The sequence below is a fragment of the Misgurnus anguillicaudatus genome, chromosome 21 (assembly GCF_027580225.2).
Source record: "Misgurnus anguillicaudatus chromosome 21, ASM2758022v2, whole genome shotgun sequence".
Taxonomy (NCBI): Eukaryota; Metazoa; Chordata; class Actinopteri; order Cypriniformes; family Cobitidae; genus Misgurnus; species Misgurnus anguillicaudatus.
This window is the reverse complement of record NC_073357.2, coordinates 17,100,001-17,114,844: the sequence shown is the minus strand read 5'-3', so window position 1 is coordinate 17,114,844 and position 14,844 is coordinate 17,100,001. Positions and strand designations below refer to the sequence as shown.

General features: G+C 47.1%; 53 non-coding genes and 3 pseudogenes across 53 annotated transcripts; all 56 read left to right on the top strand.

Annotated features, from left to right (window-relative positions):
* Positions 1–66: 66 nt before the first annotated feature.
* LOC141356254 (5S ribosomal RNA) lies at positions 67–185 on the top strand. Its single transcript, XR_012362713.1, has one exon. It is a non-coding gene; the product is annotated as a 5S ribosomal RNA (ribosomal RNA).
* A 141-nt stretch (positions 186–326) lies between these two features.
* On the top strand, positions 327–445 carry LOC141356253 (5S ribosomal RNA). The gene has a single exon (XR_012362712.1). It is a non-coding gene; the product is annotated as a 5S ribosomal RNA (ribosomal RNA).
* Positions 446–586: 141 nt separating this feature from the next.
* LOC141356252 (5S ribosomal RNA) lies at positions 587–705 on the top strand. Its single transcript, XR_012362711.1, has one exon. It is a non-coding gene; the product is annotated as a 5S ribosomal RNA (ribosomal RNA).
* Positions 706–846: 141 nt separating this feature from the next.
* LOC141356251 (5S ribosomal RNA) lies at positions 847–965 on the top strand. Its single transcript, XR_012362710.1, has one exon. It is a non-coding gene; the product is annotated as a 5S ribosomal RNA (ribosomal RNA).
* A 129-nt stretch (positions 966–1,094) lies between these two features.
* On the top strand, positions 1,095–1,213 carry LOC141356250 (5S ribosomal RNA). Its single transcript, XR_012362709.1, has one exon. It is a non-coding gene; the product is annotated as a 5S ribosomal RNA (ribosomal RNA).
* Positions 1,214–1,354: 141 nt separating this feature from the next.
* On the top strand, positions 1,355–1,473 carry LOC141356249 (5S ribosomal RNA). Its single transcript, XR_012362708.1, has one exon. It is a non-coding gene; the product is annotated as a 5S ribosomal RNA (ribosomal RNA).
* Positions 1,474–1,614: 141 nt separating this feature from the next.
* Positions 1,615–1,733, top strand: LOC141356248 (5S ribosomal RNA). Its single transcript, XR_012362707.1, has one exon. It is a non-coding gene; the product is annotated as a 5S ribosomal RNA (ribosomal RNA).
* A 141-nt stretch (positions 1,734–1,874) lies between these two features.
* Positions 1,875–1,993, top strand: LOC141356246 (5S ribosomal RNA). Its single transcript, XR_012362705.1, has one exon. It is a non-coding gene; the product is annotated as a 5S ribosomal RNA (ribosomal RNA).
* A 141-nt stretch (positions 1,994–2,134) lies between these two features.
* LOC141356245 (5S ribosomal RNA) lies at positions 2,135–2,253 on the top strand. The gene has a single exon (XR_012362704.1). It is a non-coding gene; the product is annotated as a 5S ribosomal RNA (ribosomal RNA).
* A 141-nt stretch (positions 2,254–2,394) lies between these two features.
* LOC141356244 (5S ribosomal RNA) lies at positions 2,395–2,513 on the top strand. Its single transcript, XR_012362702.1, has one exon. It is a non-coding gene; the product is annotated as a 5S ribosomal RNA (ribosomal RNA).
* A 141-nt stretch (positions 2,514–2,654) lies between these two features.
* LOC141356243 (5S ribosomal RNA) lies at positions 2,655–2,773 on the top strand. The gene has a single exon (XR_012362701.1). It is a non-coding gene; the product is annotated as a 5S ribosomal RNA (ribosomal RNA).
* Positions 2,774–2,902: 129 nt separating this feature from the next.
* Positions 2,903–3,021, top strand: LOC141356242 (5S ribosomal RNA). Its single transcript, XR_012362700.1, has one exon. It is a non-coding gene; the product is annotated as a 5S ribosomal RNA (ribosomal RNA).
* A 141-nt stretch (positions 3,022–3,162) lies between these two features.
* LOC141356241 (5S ribosomal RNA) lies at positions 3,163–3,281 on the top strand. Its single transcript, XR_012362699.1, has one exon. It is a non-coding gene; the product is annotated as a 5S ribosomal RNA (ribosomal RNA).
* A 141-nt stretch (positions 3,282–3,422) lies between these two features.
* LOC141356239 (5S ribosomal RNA) lies at positions 3,423–3,541 on the top strand. The gene has a single exon (XR_012362698.1). It is a non-coding gene; the product is annotated as a 5S ribosomal RNA (ribosomal RNA).
* Positions 3,542–3,682: 141 nt separating this feature from the next.
* Positions 3,683–3,801, top strand: LOC141356238 (5S ribosomal RNA). The gene has a single exon (XR_012362697.1). It is a non-coding gene; the product is annotated as a 5S ribosomal RNA (ribosomal RNA).
* A 141-nt stretch (positions 3,802–3,942) lies between these two features.
* On the top strand, positions 3,943–4,061 carry LOC141356237 (5S ribosomal RNA). The gene has a single exon (XR_012362696.1). It is a non-coding gene; the product is annotated as a 5S ribosomal RNA (ribosomal RNA).
* Positions 4,062–4,202: 141 nt separating this feature from the next.
* Positions 4,203–4,321, top strand: LOC141356236 (5S ribosomal RNA). Its single transcript, XR_012362695.1, has one exon. It is a non-coding gene; the product is annotated as a 5S ribosomal RNA (ribosomal RNA).
* Positions 4,322–4,450: 129 nt separating this feature from the next.
* On the top strand, positions 4,451–4,569 carry LOC141356234 (5S ribosomal RNA). Its single transcript, XR_012362693.1, has one exon. It is a non-coding gene; the product is annotated as a 5S ribosomal RNA (ribosomal RNA).
* A 133-nt stretch (positions 4,570–4,702) lies between these two features.
* LOC141356233 (5S ribosomal RNA) lies at positions 4,703–4,821 on the top strand. Its single transcript, XR_012362692.1, has one exon. It is a non-coding gene; the product is annotated as a 5S ribosomal RNA (ribosomal RNA).
* Positions 4,822–4,962: 141 nt separating this feature from the next.
* LOC141356232 (5S ribosomal RNA) lies at positions 4,963–5,081 on the top strand. The gene has a single exon (XR_012362691.1). It is a non-coding gene; the product is annotated as a 5S ribosomal RNA (ribosomal RNA).
* A 141-nt stretch (positions 5,082–5,222) lies between these two features.
* Positions 5,223–5,341, top strand: LOC141357491 (5S ribosomal RNA). Its single transcript, XR_012363978.1, has one exon. It is a non-coding gene; the product is annotated as a 5S ribosomal RNA (ribosomal RNA).
* Positions 5,342–5,482: 141 nt separating this feature from the next.
* LOC141353570 (5S ribosomal RNA) lies at positions 5,483–5,601 on the top strand. The gene has a single exon (XR_012360666.1). It is a non-coding gene; the product is annotated as a 5S ribosomal RNA (ribosomal RNA).
* A 121-nt stretch (positions 5,602–5,722) lies between these two features.
* On the top strand, positions 5,723–5,841 carry LOC141356231 (5S ribosomal RNA). The gene has a single exon (XR_012362690.1). It is a non-coding gene; the product is annotated as a 5S ribosomal RNA (ribosomal RNA).
* Positions 5,842–5,982: 141 nt separating this feature from the next.
* On the top strand, positions 5,983–6,101 carry LOC141356230 (5S ribosomal RNA). Its single transcript, XR_012362689.1, has one exon. It is a non-coding gene; the product is annotated as a 5S ribosomal RNA (ribosomal RNA).
* A 141-nt stretch (positions 6,102–6,242) lies between these two features.
* Positions 6,243–6,361, top strand: LOC141356229 (5S ribosomal RNA). Its single transcript, XR_012362688.1, has one exon. It is a non-coding gene; the product is annotated as a 5S ribosomal RNA (ribosomal RNA).
* Positions 6,362–6,490: 129 nt separating this feature from the next.
* Positions 6,491–6,609, top strand: LOC141356228 (5S ribosomal RNA). Its single transcript, XR_012362687.1, has one exon. It is a non-coding gene; the product is annotated as a 5S ribosomal RNA (ribosomal RNA).
* Positions 6,610–6,749: 140 nt separating this feature from the next.
* LOC141356227 (5S ribosomal RNA) lies at positions 6,750–6,868 on the top strand. The gene has a single exon (XR_012362686.1). It is a non-coding gene; the product is annotated as a 5S ribosomal RNA (ribosomal RNA).
* A 141-nt stretch (positions 6,869–7,009) lies between these two features.
* On the top strand, positions 7,010–7,128 carry LOC141356226 (5S ribosomal RNA). The gene has a single exon (XR_012362685.1). It is a non-coding gene; the product is annotated as a 5S ribosomal RNA (ribosomal RNA).
* Positions 7,129–7,269: 141 nt separating this feature from the next.
* On the top strand, positions 7,270–7,388 carry LOC141356225 (5S ribosomal RNA). Its single transcript, XR_012362684.1, has one exon. It is a non-coding gene; the product is annotated as a 5S ribosomal RNA (ribosomal RNA).
* Positions 7,389–7,529: 141 nt separating this feature from the next.
* LOC141358223 (5S ribosomal RNA) lies at positions 7,530–7,648 on the top strand. Its single transcript, XR_012364712.1, has one exon. It is a non-coding gene; the product is annotated as a 5S ribosomal RNA (ribosomal RNA).
* A 141-nt stretch (positions 7,649–7,789) lies between these two features.
* On the top strand, positions 7,790–7,908 carry LOC141357655 (5S ribosomal RNA). Its single transcript, XR_012364142.1, has one exon. It is a non-coding gene; the product is annotated as a 5S ribosomal RNA (ribosomal RNA).
* A 121-nt stretch (positions 7,909–8,029) lies between these two features.
* Positions 8,030–8,148, top strand: LOC141356223 (5S ribosomal RNA). Its single transcript, XR_012362682.1, has one exon. It is a non-coding gene; the product is annotated as a 5S ribosomal RNA (ribosomal RNA).
* Positions 8,149–8,289: 141 nt separating this feature from the next.
* LOC141356222 (5S ribosomal RNA) lies at positions 8,290–8,408 on the top strand. The gene has a single exon (XR_012362681.1). It is a non-coding gene; the product is annotated as a 5S ribosomal RNA (ribosomal RNA).
* Positions 8,409–8,549: 141 nt separating this feature from the next.
* LOC141356221 (5S ribosomal RNA) lies at positions 8,550–8,668 on the top strand. The gene has a single exon (XR_012362680.1). It is a non-coding gene; the product is annotated as a 5S ribosomal RNA (ribosomal RNA).
* Positions 8,669–8,796: 128 nt separating this feature from the next.
* Positions 8,797–8,915, top strand: LOC141354482 (5S ribosomal RNA). The gene has a single exon (XR_012360913.1). It is a non-coding gene; the product is annotated as a 5S ribosomal RNA (ribosomal RNA).
* A 129-nt stretch (positions 8,916–9,044) lies between these two features.
* LOC141356220 (5S ribosomal RNA) lies at positions 9,045–9,163 on the top strand. Its single transcript, XR_012362679.1, has one exon. It is a non-coding gene; the product is annotated as a 5S ribosomal RNA (ribosomal RNA).
* A 133-nt stretch (positions 9,164–9,296) lies between these two features.
* On the top strand, positions 9,297–9,415 carry LOC141353808 (5S ribosomal RNA; annotated as a pseudogene).
* A 129-nt stretch (positions 9,416–9,544) lies between these two features.
* On the top strand, positions 9,545–9,663 carry LOC141358222 (5S ribosomal RNA). The gene has a single exon (XR_012364711.1). It is a non-coding gene; the product is annotated as a 5S ribosomal RNA (ribosomal RNA).
* Positions 9,664–9,804: 141 nt separating this feature from the next.
* LOC141357654 (5S ribosomal RNA) lies at positions 9,805–9,923 on the top strand. Its single transcript, XR_012364141.1, has one exon. It is a non-coding gene; the product is annotated as a 5S ribosomal RNA (ribosomal RNA).
* A 129-nt stretch (positions 9,924–10,052) lies between these two features.
* Positions 10,053–10,171, top strand: LOC141356219 (5S ribosomal RNA). The gene has a single exon (XR_012362678.1). It is a non-coding gene; the product is annotated as a 5S ribosomal RNA (ribosomal RNA).
* A 140-nt stretch (positions 10,172–10,311) lies between these two features.
* LOC141356218 (5S ribosomal RNA) lies at positions 10,312–10,430 on the top strand. The gene has a single exon (XR_012362677.1). It is a non-coding gene; the product is annotated as a 5S ribosomal RNA (ribosomal RNA).
* Positions 10,431–10,571: 141 nt separating this feature from the next.
* LOC141356217 (5S ribosomal RNA) lies at positions 10,572–10,690 on the top strand. Its single transcript, XR_012362676.1, has one exon. It is a non-coding gene; the product is annotated as a 5S ribosomal RNA (ribosomal RNA).
* Positions 10,691–10,831: 141 nt separating this feature from the next.
* LOC141356216 (5S ribosomal RNA) lies at positions 10,832–10,950 on the top strand. Its single transcript, XR_012362675.1, has one exon. It is a non-coding gene; the product is annotated as a 5S ribosomal RNA (ribosomal RNA).
* Positions 10,951–11,091: 141 nt separating this feature from the next.
* LOC141356215 (5S ribosomal RNA) lies at positions 11,092–11,210 on the top strand. The gene has a single exon (XR_012362674.1). It is a non-coding gene; the product is annotated as a 5S ribosomal RNA (ribosomal RNA).
* A 141-nt stretch (positions 11,211–11,351) lies between these two features.
* LOC141357671 (5S ribosomal RNA) lies at positions 11,352–11,470 on the top strand. The gene has a single exon (XR_012364158.1). It is a non-coding gene; the product is annotated as a 5S ribosomal RNA (ribosomal RNA).
* Positions 11,471–11,611: 141 nt separating this feature from the next.
* Positions 11,612–11,730, top strand: LOC141356214 (5S ribosomal RNA). Its single transcript, XR_012362673.1, has one exon. It is a non-coding gene; the product is annotated as a 5S ribosomal RNA (ribosomal RNA).
* Positions 11,731–11,871: 141 nt separating this feature from the next.
* LOC141353480 (5S ribosomal RNA) lies at positions 11,872–11,990 on the top strand. Its single transcript, XR_012360576.1, has one exon. It is a non-coding gene; the product is annotated as a 5S ribosomal RNA (ribosomal RNA).
* Positions 11,991–12,111: 121 nt separating this feature from the next.
* On the top strand, positions 12,112–12,230 carry LOC141356212 (5S ribosomal RNA). Its single transcript, XR_012362671.1, has one exon. It is a non-coding gene; the product is annotated as a 5S ribosomal RNA (ribosomal RNA).
* A 141-nt stretch (positions 12,231–12,371) lies between these two features.
* On the top strand, positions 12,372–12,490 carry LOC141353454 (5S ribosomal RNA). The gene has a single exon (XR_012360550.1). It is a non-coding gene; the product is annotated as a 5S ribosomal RNA (ribosomal RNA).
* A 141-nt stretch (positions 12,491–12,631) lies between these two features.
* Positions 12,632–12,750, top strand: LOC141356211 (5S ribosomal RNA). Its single transcript, XR_012362670.1, has one exon. It is a non-coding gene; the product is annotated as a 5S ribosomal RNA (ribosomal RNA).
* Positions 12,751–12,891: 141 nt separating this feature from the next.
* LOC141356210 (5S ribosomal RNA) lies at positions 12,892–13,010 on the top strand. The gene has a single exon (XR_012362669.1). It is a non-coding gene; the product is annotated as a 5S ribosomal RNA (ribosomal RNA).
* A 141-nt stretch (positions 13,011–13,151) lies between these two features.
* On the top strand, positions 13,152–13,270 carry LOC141354042 (5S ribosomal RNA; annotated as a pseudogene).
* Positions 13,271–13,411: 141 nt separating this feature from the next.
* LOC141356209 (5S ribosomal RNA) lies at positions 13,412–13,530 on the top strand. The gene has a single exon (XR_012362668.1). It is a non-coding gene; the product is annotated as a 5S ribosomal RNA (ribosomal RNA).
* Positions 13,531–13,670: 140 nt separating this feature from the next.
* LOC141356208 (5S ribosomal RNA) lies at positions 13,671–13,789 on the top strand. The gene has a single exon (XR_012362667.1). It is a non-coding gene; the product is annotated as a 5S ribosomal RNA (ribosomal RNA).
* Positions 13,790–13,922: 133 nt separating this feature from the next.
* Positions 13,923–14,041, top strand: LOC141358221 (5S ribosomal RNA). Its single transcript, XR_012364710.1, has one exon. It is a non-coding gene; the product is annotated as a 5S ribosomal RNA (ribosomal RNA).
* A 141-nt stretch (positions 14,042–14,182) lies between these two features.
* On the top strand, positions 14,183–14,300 carry LOC141354427 (5S ribosomal RNA; annotated as a pseudogene).
* The last annotated feature ends 544 nt before the right edge of the window (positions 14,301–14,844 follow it).

The following is a 14,844-nucleotide window of genomic DNA, read 5'->3' as shown; positions in this document are numbered from 1 at the left end:
GCGTTCGCCGATGGCATGGCGTTGCCACATTAGTCTTGAAGTGGCTCTCGAATCGAGTCAGCGCTCGCTTACGGCCACACCACCCTGAGCACGCCCGCTCTCGTCTGATCTCGGAAGCCAAGCAGGGTCGGGCCTGGTTAGTACTTGGATGGGAGACCGCCTGGGAATACCAGGTGCTGTAAGCATTTAATTCTTTATTTAATTAATTATTTAATTATTTATTCATATAATTTTTTTCCAGAAATGCATCCTTTCTGTAAGCGTTCGCCGATGGCATGGCGTTGCCACATTAGTCTTGAAGTGGCTCTCGAATCGAGTCAGCGCTCGCTTACGGCCACACCACCCTGAGCACGCCCGCTCTCGTCTGATCTCGGAAGCCAAGCAGGGTCGGGCCTGGTTAGTACTTGGATGGGAGACCGCCTGGGAATACCAGGTGCTGTAAGCATTTAATTCTTTATTTAATTAATTATTTAATTATTTATTCATATAATTTTTTTCCAGAAATGCATCCTTTCTGTAAGCGTTCGCCGATGGCATGGCGTTGCCACATTAGTCTTGAAGTGGCTCTCGAATCGAGTCAGCGCTCGCTTACGGCCACACCACCCTGAGCACGCCCGCTCTCGTCTGATCTCGGAAGCCAAGCAGGGTCGGGCCTGGTTAGTACTTGGATGGGAGACCGCCTGGGAATACCAGGTGCTGTAAGCATTTAATTCTTTATTTAATTAATTATTTAATTATTTATTCATATAATTTTTTTCCAGAAATGCATCCTTTCTGTAAGCGTTCGCCGATGGCATGGCGTTGCCACATTAGTCTTGAAGTGGCTCTCGAATCGAGTCAGCGCTCGCTTACGGCCACACCACCCTGAGCACGCCCGCTCTCGTCTGATCTCGGAAGCCAAGCAGGGTCGGGCCTGGTTAGTACTTGGATGGGAGACCGCCTGGGAATACCAGGTGCTGTAAGCATTTAATTAATTATTTATTTATTTATTCATATAATTTTTTTCCAGAAATGCATCCTTTCTGTAAGCGTTCGCCGATGGCATGGCGTTGCCACATTAGTCTTGAAGTGGCTCTCGAATCGAGTCAGCGCTCGCTTACGGCCACACCACCCTGAGCACGCCCGCTCTCGTCTGATCTCGGAAGCCAAGCAGGGTCGGGCCTGGTTAGTACTTGGATGGGAGACCGCCTGGGAATACCAGGTGCTGTAAGCATTTAATTCTTTATTTAATTAATTATTTAATTATTTATTCATATAATTTTTTTCCAGAAATGCATCCTTTCTGTAAGCGTTCGCCGATGGCATGGCGTTGCCACATTAGTCTTGAAGTGGCTCTCGAATCGAGTCAGCGCTCGCTTACGGCCACACCACCCTGAGCACGCCCGCTCTCGTCTGATCTCGGAAGCCAAGCAGGGTCGGGCCTGGTTAGTACTTGGATGGGAGACCGCCTGGGAATACCAGGTGCTGTAAGCATTTAATTCTTTATTTAATTAATTATTTAATTATTTATTCATATAATTTTTTTCCAGAAATGCATCCTTTCTGTAAGCGTTCGCCGATGGCATGGCGTTGCCACATTAGTCTTGAAGTGGCTCTCGAATCGAGTCAGCGCTCGCTTACGGCCACACCACCCTGAGCACGCCCGCTCTCGTCTGATCTCGGAAGCCAAGCAGGGTCGGGCCTGGTTAGTACTTGGATGGGAGACCGCCTGGGAATACCAGGTGCTGTAAGCATTTAATTCTTTATTTAATTAATTATTTAATTATTTATTCATATAATTTTTTTCCAGAAATGCATCCTTTCTGTAAGCGTTCGCCGATGGCATGGCGTTGCCACATTAGTCTTGAAGTGGCTCTCGAATCGAGTCAGCGCTCGCTTACGGCCACACCACCCTGAGCACGCCCGCTCTCGTCTGATCTCGGAAGCCAAGCAGGGTCGGGCCTGGTTAGTACTTGGATGGGAGACCGCCTGGGAATACCAGGTGCTGTAAGCATTTAATTCTTTATTTAATTAATTATTTAATTATTTATTCATATAATTTTTTTCCAGAAATGCATCCTTTCTGTAAGCGTTCGCCGATGGCATGGCGTTGCCACATTAGTCTTGAAGTGGCTCTCGAATCGAGTCAGCGCTCGCTTACGGCCACACCACCCTGAGCACGCCCGCTCTCGTCTGATCTCGGAAGCCAAGCAGGGTCGGGCCTGGTTAGTACTTGGATGGGAGACCGCCTGGGAATACCAGGTGCTGTAAGCATTTAATTCTTTATTTAATTAATTATTTAATTATTTATTCATATAATTTTTTTCCAGAAATGCATCCTTTCTGTAAGCGTTCGCCGATGGCATGGCGTTGCCACATTAGTCTTGAAGTGGCTCTCGAATCGAGTCAGCGCTCGCTTACGGCCACACCACCCTGAGCACGCCCGCTCTCGTCTGATCTCGGAAGCCAAGCAGGGTCGGGCCTGGTTAGTACTTGGATGGGAGACCGCCTGGGAATACCAGGTGCTGTAAGCATTTAATTCTTTATTTAATTAATTATTTAATTATTTATTCATATAATTTTTTTCCAGAAATGCATCCTTTCTGTAAGCGTTCGCCGATGGCATGGCGTTGCCACATTAGTCTTGAAGTGGCTCTCGAATCGAGTCAGCGCTCGCTTACGGCCACACCACCCTGAGCACGCCCGCTCTCGTCTGATCTCGGAAGCCAAGCAGGGTCGGGCCTGGTTAGTACTTGGATGGGAGACCGCCTGGGAATACCAGGTGCTGTAAGCATTTAATTAATTATTTAATTATTTATTCATATAATTTTTTTCCAGAAATGCATCCTTTCTGTAAGCGTTCGCCGATGGCATGGCGTTGCCACATTAGTCTTGAAGTGGCTCTCGAATCGAGTCAGCGCTCGCTTACGGCCACACCACCCTGAGCACGCCCGCTCTCGTCTGATCTCGGAAGCCAAGCAGGGTCGGGCCTGGTTAGTACTTGGATGGGAGACCGCCTGGGAATACCAGGTGCTGTAAGCATTTAATTCTTTATTTAATTAATTATTTAATTATTTATTCATATAATTTTTTTCCAGAAATGCATCCTTTCTGTAAGCGTTCGCCGATGGCATGGCGTTGCCACATTAGTCTTGAAGTGGCTCTCGAATCGAGTCAGCGCTCGCTTACGGCCACACCACCCTGAGCACGCCCGCTCTCGTCTGATCTCGGAAGCCAAGCAGGGTCGGGCCTGGTTAGTACTTGGATGGGAGACCGCCTGGGAATACCAGGTGCTGTAAGCATTTAATTCTTTATTTAATTAATTATTTAATTATTTATTCATATAATTTTTTTCCAGAAATGCATCCTTTCTGTAAGCGTTCGCCGATGGCATGGCGTTGCCACATTAGTCTTGAAGTGGCTCTCGAATCGAGTCAGCGCTCGCTTACGGCCACACCACCCTGAGCACGCCCGCTCTCGTCTGATCTCGGAAGCCAAGCAGGGTCGGGCCTGGTTAGTACTTGGATGGGAGACCGCCTGGGAATACCAGGTGCTGTAAGCATTTAATTCTTTATTTAATTAATTATTTAATTATTTATTCATATAATTTTTTTCCAGAAATGCATCCTTTCTGTAAGCGTTCGCCGATGGCATGGCGTTGCCACATTAGTCTTGAAGTGGCTCTCGAATCGAGTCAGCGCTCGCTTACGGCCACACCACCCTGAGCACGCCCGCTCTCGTCTGATCTCGGAAGCCAAGCAGGGTCGGGCCTGGTTAGTACTTGGATGGGAGACCGCCTGGGAATACCAGGTGCTGTAAGCATTTAATTCTTTATTTAATTAATTATTTAATTATTTATTCATATAATTTTTTTCCAGAAATGCATCCTTTCTGTAAGCGTTCGCCGATGGCATGGCGTTGCCACATTAGTCTTGAAGTGGCTCTCGAATCGAGTCAGCGCTCGCTTACGGCCACACCACCCTGAGCACGCCCGCTCTCGTCTGATCTCGGAAGCCAAGCAGGGTCGGGCCTGGTTAGTACTTGGATGGGAGACCGCCTGGGAATACCAGGTGCTGTAAGCATTTAATTCTTTATTTAATTAATTATTTAATTATTTATTCATATAATTTTTTTCCAGAAATGCATCCTTTCTGTAAGCGTTCGCCGATGGCATGGCGTTGCCACATTAGTCTTGAAGTGGCTCTCGAATCGAGTCAGCGCTCGCTTACGGCCACACCACCCTGAGCACGCCCGCTCTCGTCTGATCTCGGAAGCCAAGCAGGGTCGGGCCTGGTTAGTACTTGGATGGGAGACCGCCTGGGAATACCAGGTGCTGTAAGCATTTAATTCTTTATTTAATTATTTATTCATATAATTTTTTTCCAGAAATGCATCCTTTCTGTAAGCGTTCGCCGATGGCATGGCGTTGCCACATTAGTCTTGAAGTGGCTCTCGAATCGAGTCAGCGCTCGCTTACGGCCACACCACCCTGAGCACGCCCGCTCTCGTCTGATCTCGGAAGCCAAGCAGGGTCGGGCCTGGTTAGTACTTGGATGGGAGACCGCCTGGGAATACCAGGTGCTGTAAGCATTTAATTCTTTATTTAATTAATTATTTATTCATATAATTTTTTTCCAGAAATGCATCCTTTCTGTAAGCGTTCGCCGATGGCATGGCGTTGCCACATTAGTCTTGAAGTGGCTCTCGAATCGAGTCAGCGCTCGCTTACGGCCACACCACCCTGAGCACGCCCGCTCTCGTCTGATCTCGGAAGCCAAGCAGGGTCGGGCCTGGTTAGTACTTGGATGGGAGACCGCCTGGGAATACCAGGTGCTGTAAGCATTTAATTCTTTATTTAATTAATTATTTAATTATTTATTCATATAATTTTTTTCCAGAAATGCATCCTTTCTGTAAGCGTTCGCCGATGGCATGGCGTTGCCACATTAGTCTTGAAGTGGCTCTCGAATCGAGTCAGCGCTCGCTTACGGCCACACCACCCTGAGCACGCCCGCTCTCGTCTGATCTCGGAAGCCAAGCAGGGTCGGGCCTGGTTAGTACTTGGATGGGAGACCGCCTGGGAATACCAGGTGCTGTAAGCATTTCATTCTTTATTTAATTAATTATTTAATTATTTATTCATATAATTTTTTTCCAGAAATGCATCCTTTCTGTAAGCGTTCGCCGATGGCATGGCGTTGCCACATTAGTCTTGAAGTGGCTCTCGAATCGAGTCAGCGCTCGCTTACGGCCACACCACCCTGAGCACGCCCGCTCTCGTCTGATCTCGGAAGCCAAGCAGGGTCGGGCCTGGTTAGTACTTGGATGGGAGTCCGCCTGGGAATACCAGGTGCTGTAAGCATTTATTTCTTTATTTAATTAATTATTTAATTATTTATTCATATAATTTTTTTCCAGAAATGCATCCTTTCTGTAAGCGTTCGCCGATGGCATGGCGTTGCCACATTAGTCTTGAAGTGGCTCTCGAATCGAGTCAGCGCTCGCTTACGGCCACACCACCCTGAGCACGCCCGCTCTCGTCTGATCTCGGAAGCCAAGCAGGGTCGGGTCTGTTTAGTACTTGGATGGGAGACCGCCTGGGAATACCAGGTGCTGTAAGCATTTAATTAATTATTTATTCATATAATTTTTTTCCAGAAATGCATCCTTTCTGTAAGCGTTCGCCGATGGCATGGCGTTGCCACATTAGTCTTGAAGTGGCTCTCGAATCGAGTCAGCGCTCGCTTACGGCCACACCACCCTGAGCACGCCCGCTCTCGTCTGATCTCGGAAGCCAAGCAGGGTCGGGCCTGGTTAGTACTTGGATGGGAGACCGCCTGGGAATACCAGGTGCTGTAAGCATTTAATTCTTTATTTAATTAATTATTTAATTATTTATTCATATAATTTTTTTCCAGAAATGCATCCTTTCTGTAAGCGTTCGCCGATGGCATGGCGTTGCCACATTAGTCTTGAAGTGGCTCTCGAATCGAGTCAGCGCTCGCTTACGGCCACACCACCCTGAGCACGCCCGCTCTCGTCTGATCTCGGAAGCCAAGCAGGGTCGGGCCTGGTTAGTACTTGGATGGGAGACCGCCTGGGAATACCAGGTGCTGTAAGCATTTAATTCTTTATTTAATTAATTATTTAATTATTTATTCATATAATTTTTTTCCAGAAATGCATCCTTTCTGTAAGCGTTCGCCGATGGCATGGCGTTGCCACATTAGTCTTGAAGTGGCTCTCGAATCGAGTCAGCGCTCGCTTACGGCCACACCACCCTGAGCACGCCCGCTCTCGTCTGATCTCGGAAGCCAAGCAGGGTCGGGCCTGGTTAGTACTTGGATGGGAGACCGCCTGGGAATACCAGGTGCTGTAAGCATTTAATAAATTATTTAATTATTTATTCATATAATTTTTTTCCAGAAATGCATCCTTTCTGTAAGCGTTCGCCGATGGCATGGCGTTGCCACATTAGTCTTGAAGTGGCTCTCGAATCGAGTCAGCGCTCGCTTACGGCCACACCACCCTGAGCACGCCCGCTCTCGTCTGATCTCGGAAGCCAAGCAGGGTCGGGCCTGGTTAGTACTTGGATGGGAGACCGCCTGGGAATACCAGGTGCTGTAAGCATTTAATTCTTTATTTAATTAATTATTTAATTATTTATTCATATAATTTTTTCCAGAAATGCATCCTTTCTGTAAGCGTTCGCCGATGGCATGGCGTTGCCACATTAGTCTTGAAGTGGCTCTCGAATCGAGTCAGCGCTCGCTTACGGCCACACCACCCTGAGCACGCCCGCTCTCGTCTGATCTCGGAAGCCAAGCAGGGTCGGGCCTGGTTAGTACTTGGATGGGAGACCGCCTGGGAATACCAGGTGCTGTAAGCATTTAATTCTTTATTTAATTAATTATTTAATTATTTATTCATATAATTTTTTTCCAGAAATGCATCCTTTCTGTAAGCGTTCGCCGATGGCATGGCGTTGCCACATTAGTCTTGAAGTGGCTCTCGAATCGAGTCAGCGCTCGCTTACGGCCACACCACCCTGAGCACGCCCGCTCTCGTCTGATCTCGGAAGCCAAGCAGGGTCGGGCCTGGTTAGTACTTGGATGGGAGACCGCCTGGGAATACCAGGTGCTGTAAGCATTTAATTCTTTATTTAATTAATTATTTAATTATTTATTCATATAATTTTTTTCCAGAAATGCATCCTTTCTGTAAGCGTTCGCCGATGGCATGGCGTTGCCACATTAGTCTTGAAGTGGCTCTCGAATCGAGTCAGCGCTCGCTTACGGCCACACCACCCTGAGCACGCCCGCTCTCGTCTGATCTCGGAAGCCAAGCAGGGTCGGGCCTGGTTAGTACTTGGATGGGAGACCGCCTGGGAATACCAGGTGCTGTAAGCATTTAATTCTTTATTTAATTAATTATTTAATTATTTATTCATATAATTTTTTTCCAGAAATGCATCCTTTCTGTAAGCGTTCGCCGATGGCATGGCGTTGCCACATTAGTCTTGAAGTGGCTCTCGAATCGAGTCAGCGCTCGCTTACGGCCACACCACCCTGAGCACGCCCGCTCTCGTCTGATCTCGGAAGCCAAGCAGAGTCGGGCCTGGTTAGTACTTGGATGGGAGACCGCCTGGGAATACCAGGTGCTGTAAGCATTTAATTCTTTATTTAATTAATTATTTAATTATTTATTCATATAATTTTTTTCCAGAAATGCATCCTTTCTGTAAGCGTTCGCCGATGGCATGGCGTTGCCACATTAGTCTTGAAGTGGCTCTCGAATCGAGTCAGCGCTCGCTTACGGCCACACCACCCTGAGCACGCCCGCTCTCGTCTGATCTCGGAAGCCAAGCAGGGTCGGGCCTGTTTAGTACTTGGATGGGAGACCGCCTGGGAATACCAGGTGCTGTAAGCATTTAATAAATTATTTATTCATATAATTTTTTTCCAGAAATGCATCCTTTCTGTAAGCGTTCGCCGATGGCATGGCGTTGCCACATTAGTCTTGAAGTGGCTCTCGAATCGAGTCAGCGCTCGCTTACGGCCACACCACCCTGAGCACGCCCGCTCTCGTCTGATCTCGGAAGCCAAGCAGGGTCGGGCCTGGTTAGTACTTGGATGGGAGACCGCCTGGGAATACCAGGTGCTGTAAGCATTTAATTCTTTATTTAATTAATTATTTAATTATTTATTCATATAATTTTTTTCCAGAAATGCATCCTTTCTGTAAGCGTTCGCCGATGGCATGGCGTTGCCACATTAGTCTTGAAGTGGCTCTCGAATCGAGTCAGCGCTCGCTTACGGCCACACCACCCTGAGCACGCCCGCTCTCGTCTGATCTCGGAAGCCAAGCAGGGTCGGGCCTGGTTAGTACTTGGATGGGAGACCGCCTGGGAATACCAGGTGCTGTAAGCATTTAATTCTTTATTTAATTAATTATTTAATTATTTATTCATATAATTTTTTTCCAGAAATGCATCCTTTCTGTAAGCGTTCGCCGATGGCATGGCGTTGCCACATTAGTCTTGAAGTGGCTCTCGAATCGAGTCAGCGCTCGCTTACGGCCACACCACCCTGAGCACGCCCGCTCTCGTCTGATCTCGGAAGCCAAGCAGGGTCGGGCCTGGTTAGTACTTGGATGGGAGACCGCCTGGGAATACCAGGTGCTGTAAGCATTTAATTAATTATTTAATTATTTATTCATATAATTTTTTCCAGAAATGCATCCTTTCTGTAAGCGTTCGCCGATGGCATGGCGTTGCCACATTAGTCTTGAAGTGGCTCTCGAATCAAGTCAGTGCTCGCTTACGGCCACACCACCCTGAGCACGCCCGCTCTCGTCTGATCTCGGAAGCCAAGCAGGGTTGGGCCTGGTTAGTACTTGGATGGGAGACCGCCTGGGAATACCAGGTGCTGTAAGCATTTAATTAATTATTTAATTATTTATTCATATAATTTTTTTCCAGAAATGCATCCTTTCTGTAAGCGTTCGCCGATGGCATGGCGTTGCCACATTAGTCTTGAAGTGGCTCTCGAATCGAGTCAGCGCTCGCTTACGGCCACACCACCCTGAGCACGCCCGCTCTCGTCTGATCTCGGAAGCCAAGCAGGGTCGGGCCTGGTTAGTACTTGGATGGGAGACCGCCTGGGAATACCAGGTGCTGTAAGCATTTAATTCTTTAATTAATTAATTATTTATTCATATAATTTTTTTCCAGAAATGCATCCTTTCTGTAAGCGTTCGCCGATGGCATGGTGTTGCCACATTAGTCTTGAAGTGGCTCTCGAATCGAGTCAGCGCTCGCTTACGGCCACACCACCCTGAGCACGCCCGCTCTCGTCTGATCTCGGAAGCCAAGCAGGGTCGGGCCTGGTTAGTACTTGGATGGCAGACTGCCTGGGAATACCAGGTGCTGTAAGCATTTAATTAATTATTTAATTATTTATTCATATAATTTTTTTCCAGAAATGCATCCTTTCTGTAAGCGTTCGCCGATGGCATGGCGTTGCCACATTAGTCTTGAAGTGGCTCTCGAATCGAGTCAGCGGTCGCTTACGGCCACACCACCCTGAGCACGCCCGCTCTCGTCTGATCTCGGAAGCCAAGCAGAGTCGGGCCTGGTTAGTACTTGGATGGGAGACCGCCTGGGAATACCAGGTGCTGTAAGCATTTAATTCTTTATTTAATTAATTATTTAATTATTTATTCATATAATTTTTTTCCAGAAATGCATCCTTTCTGTAAGCGTTCGCCGATGGCATGGCGTTGCCACATTAGTCTTGAAGTGGCTCTCGAATCGAGTCAGCGCTCGCTTACGGCCACACCACCCTGAGCACGCCCGCTCTCGTCTGATCTCGGAAGCCAAGCAGGGTCGGGCCTGTTTAGTACTTGGATGGGAGACCGCCTGGGAATACCAGGTGCTGTAAGCATTTAATAAATTATTTAATTATTTATTCATATATTTTTTTTCCAGAAATGCATCCTTTCTGTAAGCGTTCGCCGATGGCATGGCGTTGCCACATTAGTCTTGAAGTGGCTCTCGAATCGAGTCAGCGCTCGCTTACGGCCACACCACCCTGAGCACGCCCGCTCTCGTCTGATCTCGGAAGCCAAGCAGGGTCGGGCCTGGTTAGTACTTGGATGGGAGACCGCCTGGGAATACCAGGTGCTGTAAGCATTTAATTCTTTATTTAATTAATTATTTAATTATTTATTCATATAATTTTTTCCAGAAATGCATCCTTTCTGTAAGCATTCGCCGATGGCATGGCGTTGCCACATTAGTCTTGAAGTGGCTCTCGAATCGAGTCAGCGCTCGCTTACGGCCACACCACCCTGAGCACGCCCGCTCTCGTCTGATCTCGGAAGCCAAGCAGGGTCGGGCCTGGTTAGTACTTGGATGGGAGACCGCCTGGGAATACCAGGTGCTGTAAGCATTTAATTCTTTATTTAATTAATTATTTAATTATTTATTCATATAATTTTTTTCCAGAAATGCATCCTTTCTGTAAGCGTTCGCCGATGGCATGGCGTTGCCACATTAGTCTTGAAGTGGCTCTCGAATCGAGTCAGCGCTCGCTTACGGCCACACCACCCTGAGCACGCCCGCTCTCGTCTGATCTCGGAAGCCAAGCAGGGTCGGGCCTGGTTAGTACTTGGATGGGAGACCGCCTGGGAATACCAGGTGCTGTAAGCATTTAATTCTTTATTTAATTAATTATTTAATTATTTATTCATATAATTTTTTTCCAGAAATGCATCCTTTCTGTAAGCGTTCGCCGATGGCATGGCGTTGCCACATTAGTCTTGAAGTGGCTCTCGAATCGAGTCAGCGCTCGCTTACGGCCACACCACCCTGAGCACGCCCGCTCTCGTCTGATCTCGGAAGCCAAGCAGGGTCGGGCCTGGTTAGTACTTGGATGGGAGACCGCCTGGGAATACCAGGTGCTGTAAGCATTTAATTCTTTATTTAATTAATTATTTAATTATTTATTCATATAATTTTTTTCCAGAAATGCATCCTTTCTGTAAGCGTTCGCCGATGGCATGGCGTTGCCACATTAGTCTTGAAGTGGCTCTCGAATCGAGTCAGCGCTCGCTTACGGCCACACCACCCTGAGCACGCCCGCTCTCGTCTGATCTCGGAAGCCAAGCAGGGTCGGGCCTGGTTAGTACTTGGATGGGAGACCGCCTGGGAATACCAGGTGCTGTAAGCATTTAATTCTTTTTTTAATTAATTATTTAATTATTTATTCATATAATTTTTTTCCAGAAATGCATCCTTTCTGTAAGCGTTCGCCTATGGCATGGCGTTGCCACATTAGTCTTGAAGTGGCTCTCGAATCGAGTCAGCGCTCGCTTACGGCCACGCCACCCTGAGCACGCCCGCTCTCGTCTGATCTCGGAAGCCAAGCAGGGTCGGGCCTGGTTAGTACTTGGATGGGAGACCGCCTGGGAATACCAGGTGCTGTAAGCATTTAATTCTTTATTTAATTAATTATTTAATTATTTATTCATATAATTTTTTTCCAGAAATGCATCCTTTCTGTAAGCGTTCGCCAATGGCATGGCGTTGCCACATTAGTCTTGAAGTGGCTCTCGAATCGAGTCAGCGCTCGCTTACGGCCACACCACCCTGAGCACGCCCGCTCTCGTCTGATCTCGGAAGCCAAGCAGGGTCGGGCCTGGTTAGTACTTGGATGGGAGACCGCCTGGGAATACCAGGTGCTGTAAGCATTTAATTCTTTATTTAATTAATTATTTAATTATTTATTCATATAATTATTTTCCAGAAATGCATCCTTTCTGTTAGCGTTCGCCTATGGCATGGCGTTGCCACATTAGTCTTGAAGTGGCTCTCGAATCGAGTCAGCGCTCGCTTACGGCCACATCACCCTGAGCACGCCCGCTCTCGTCTGATCTCGGAAGCCAAGCAGGGTCGGGCCTGTTTAGTACTTGGATGGGAGACCGCCTGGGAATACCAGGTGCTGTAAGCAATTATTTAATTATTTATTCATATAATTTTTTTCCAGAAATGCATCCTTTCTGTAAGCGTTCGCCGATGGCATGGCGTTGCCACATTAGTCTTGAAGTGGCTCTCGAATTGAGTCAGCGCTCGCTTACGGCCACACCACCCTGAGCACGCCCGCTCTCGTCTGATCTCGGAAGCCAAGCAGGGTCGGGCCTGGTTAGTACTTGGATGGGAGACCGCCTGGGAATACCAGGTGCTGTAAGCATTTAATTCTTTATTTAATTAATAATTTAATTATTTATTCATATAATTTTTTTCCAGAAATGCATCCTTTCTGTAAGCGTTCGCCGATGGCATGGTGTTGCCACATTAGTCTTGAAGTGGCTCTCGAATCGAGTCAGCGCTCTCTTACGGCCACACCACCCTGAGCACGCCCGCTCTCGTCTGATCTCGGAAGCCAAGCAGGGTCGGGCCTGGTTAGTACTTGGATGGGACACCGCCTGGGAATACCAGGTGCTGTAAGCATTTAATTCTTTATTTAATTAATTATTTAATTATTTATTCATATAATTTTTTTCCAGAAATGCATCCTTTCTGTAAGCGTTCGCCGATGGCATGGCGTTGCCACATTAGTCTTGAAGTGGCTCTCGAATCGAGTCAGCGCTCGCTTACGGCCACACCACCCTGAGCACGCCCGCTCTCGTCTGATCTCGGAAGCCAAGCAGGGTCGGGCCTGGTTAGTACTTGGATGGGAGACCGCCTGGGAATACCAGGTGCTGTAAGCATTTAATTCTTTATTTAATTAATTATTTAATTATTTATTCATATAATTTTTTTCCAGAAATGCATCCTTTCTGTAAGCGTTCGCCGATGGCATGGCGTTGCCACATTAGTCTTGAAGTGGCTCTCGAATCGAGTCAGCGCTCGCTTACGGCCACACCACCCTGAGCACGCCCGCTCTCGTCTGATCTCGGAAGCCAAGCAGGGTCGGGCCTGGTTAGTACTTGGATGGGAGACCGCCTGGGAATACCAGGTGCTGTAAGCATTTAATTCTTTATTTAATTAATTATTTAATTATTTATTCATATAATTTTTTTCCAGAAATGCATCCTTTCTGTAAGCGTTCGCCGATGGCATGGCGTTGCCACATTAGTCTTGAAGTGGCTCTCGAATCAAGTCAGCGCTCGCTTAAGGCCACACCACCCTGAGCACGCCCGCTCTCGTCTGATCTCGGAAGCCAAGCAAGGTCGGGCCTGGTTAGTACTTGGATGGGAGACCGCCTGGGAATACCAGGTGCTGTAAGCATTTAATTCTTTATTTAATTAATTATTTAATTATTTATTCATATAATTTTTTTCCAGAAATGCATCCTTTCTGTAAGCGTTCGCCGATGGCATGGCGTTGCCACATTAGTCTTGAAGTGGCTCTCGAATCGAGTCAGCGCTCGCTTACGGCCACACCACCCTGAGCACGCCCGCTCTCGTCTGATCTCGGAAGCCAAGCAGGGTCGGGCCTGGTTAGTACTTGGATGGGAGACCGCCTGGGAATACCAGGTGCTGTAAGCATTTAATTCTTTATTTAATTAATTATTTAATTATTTATTCATATAATTTTTTCCAGAAATGCATCCTTTCTGTAAGCGTTCGCCGATGGCATGGCTTTGCCACATTAGTCTTGAAGTGGCTCTCGAATCGAGTCAGCACTCGCTTACGGCCACACCACCCTGAGCACGCCCGCTCTCGTCTGATCTCGGAAGCCAAGCAGGGTCGGGCCTGGTTAGTACTTGGATGGGAGACCGCCTGGGAATACCAGGTGCTGTAAGCATTTAATTCTTTATTTAATTAATTATTTATTCATATAATTTTTTTCCAAAAATGCATCCTTTCTGTAAGAGTTCGCCGATGGCATGGCGTTGCCACATTAGTCTTGAAGTGGCTCTCGAATCGAGTCAGTGCTCGCTTACGGCCACACCACCCTGAGCACGCCCGCTCTCGTCTGATCTCGGAAGCCAAGCAGAGTCGGGCCTGGTTAGTACTTGGATGGGAGACCGCCTGGGAATACCAGGTGCTGTAAGCATTTAATTCTTTATTTTATTAATTATTTAATTATTTATTCATATAATTTTTTTCCAGAAATGCATCCTTTCTGTAAGCGTTCGCCGATGGCATGGCGTTGCCACATTAGTCTTGAAGTGGCTCTCGAATCGAGTCAGCGCTCGCTTACGGCCACACCACCCTGAGCACGCCCGCTCTCGTCTGATCTCGGAAGCCAAGCAGAGTCGGGCCTGGTTAGTACTTGGATGGGAGACCGCCTGGGAATACCAGAGGGCTATTTCATAAAACTCGCTTGGAAAAGCGAGGATTAAAGTTACAAACTCGACTTGAATTAACCTAACAAATGAGGCGAGGCTAAAGCGGTTTCAAAAAAGGCAAATGAAGCTTACGCAATCCAACTAATGTGATCCAGATTTCCCTAGTCAAGATAATTGCGCGTGCACGCTATTCTTGGGCAGCCCTAGAGGTCGGGCGTGGATCAAATCGATTAAAGAGAAAGCGGTCATTTTTGATAAAAATGTATGAAAATGTACTACTGACTGAAAATTATAATAGTGCTGCAATAAACAAACCCATAAAATAGTTGAAAAGTCCTTATGGATTAAATCCCGGCACGCAGAAACTAAATTTAAATATATTGTCTTGTTGTTAAATGGATCACATTAAACGAATGAAACACCGTTAGAAATGATGGCCCAGTGGTTAGTGCTCTCAACAGCGCATGCGGGGATCCGGGTTCGAGCCGCGTCAATGCTTATGTGGCTATACTTTGCAAATTTTTATATGCTGTACTTTTTAAAAATAACACAAATCTTAACTTTTAAA